The following is a 1,482-nucleotide window of genomic DNA, read 5'->3' on the forward strand; positions in this document are numbered from 1 at the left end:
TAAGCTTCAATATGGACGGTTCTTTTTTAATCCACACCTGATTCTAAAAATAAAAATGGGATATTATTTTAACAGAAAGGTACATCTATCATTATATAATTTTATCTACTTTTATCAGCCTATTTAAAACCATTACTAAATCTGTCAATATCTACTACAATTCTTTCACTTTAACTTGGCCTGGATTTGCCCTTTTCAGGTTATTTCACGTAGCTCAATGGCAGGATAGGAAAGTGCTATGGCTCTACATCCTACTCACGGCACTTCTTCGTGACTAGCATCCTATTCTAGTGTTAAACGCTTGTTACAACTAAGGATTTAAGATGGAGACATGGCATTTTTAGGTCATGTTAGAATTAATTTTACTTTATTTCTATTACTGGGAACTGCTTTATTTTCACACTCCCCTCTTGCTCTAATTAAAGACAGGAATTATTCAGCAGTGGGAGACCTAGGACCGTATTCTCGTCGGTTCCGGAAGCTCCCTAACACCATTTCTTAAGCGATTTATTTTCCTTATTACGCCTTACTGTCCTCTTCCGCGTTACACAAATCCTAACAACATCGCTTTACTCTGCAGTACAAAAAAAAAGTACAAAAGGACATTAACCAGCCATATCCAAAACTAAATCGCTGAGGAAGAGGTGTTAGGGAGCTTCCTTAAACGACGCGTCCTAGAGCAATCAGAGGTCAAAATACGGGGTAGGGAACTATCTGACTGCCTAATTGCATTGTTACACCCGCCTCCCCTAACTGGCTATCTCATCAGTCACATCAACATTCACATAGGAAGGGAACGACACGCATGGTCTTTATCTATCATCGATTATCTACTTATCTATTTAACTATCTATTTATGTACGTACTCCCACAGTGTCTATTATTTAATGATTCTGAAAGTGAGACGGTGATGGACAGACAGATAGATAGATGGATAGATAATTATAGATTGATGAGAGAGAGAGAGAGAGAGAGTTAATTACCGCCAAGCAGTGATTCATTCATTTTCATTCATTGCCAGACGCCATGTATCCCAAACGGGGTGGCCAACGGCATAGAGTTAATTGTTTTACAGGGAGGGGCACTAATCCTCCACCAACCCCACTTGACACGTAGGGATGCCAACAGCATCTGGTGTTCCCAGGCGGTCACCCATCCAAGTACTAACCAGACCCAACGTTGCTTAACTTCGCTGATCGGACGGGAAGCGGTGTACTCAACGTGGTATGGCCGTTGGCATAAAGCAGTGATAATCCCCGAATTATTCCACCTCGAGAGCCGAACCGGACCCTGTACCCTGATGTCTATGTTACCGGTAGTGTCCCAGTTTTAATCTACCTACTGTACTGGGTTTTACCGGCCCGGTTTACTGTGCTGCTTCCCTTTCTCACTTCCCTACCATCATCGTCATCATCATCATCATCATCACCATAACCACCACCATCATCATCACTTTTACATACACCATTGCAAAAACCATCA

General features: G+C 41.6%; 1 non-coding gene across 1 annotated transcript; it reads right to left on the reverse strand.

Annotated features, from left to right (window-relative positions):
• Positions 1–1,119: 1,119 nt before the first annotated feature.
• LOC145411485 (5S ribosomal RNA) lies at positions 1,120–1,238 on the reverse strand. Its single transcript, XR_013899426.1, has one exon. It is a non-coding gene; the product is annotated as a 5S ribosomal RNA (ribosomal RNA).
• Positions 1,239–1,482: the final 244 nt, after the last annotated feature.

The sequence above is a fragment of the Coenobita brevimanus genome, chromosome 89 (genome assembly GCF_032717465.1).
Source record: "Coenobita brevimanus isolate Jiangsu-jjx chromosome 89, ASM3271746v2, whole genome shotgun sequence".
Lineage (NCBI taxonomy): Eukaryota > Metazoa > Arthropoda > Malacostraca > Decapoda > Coenobitidae > Coenobita > Coenobita brevimanus.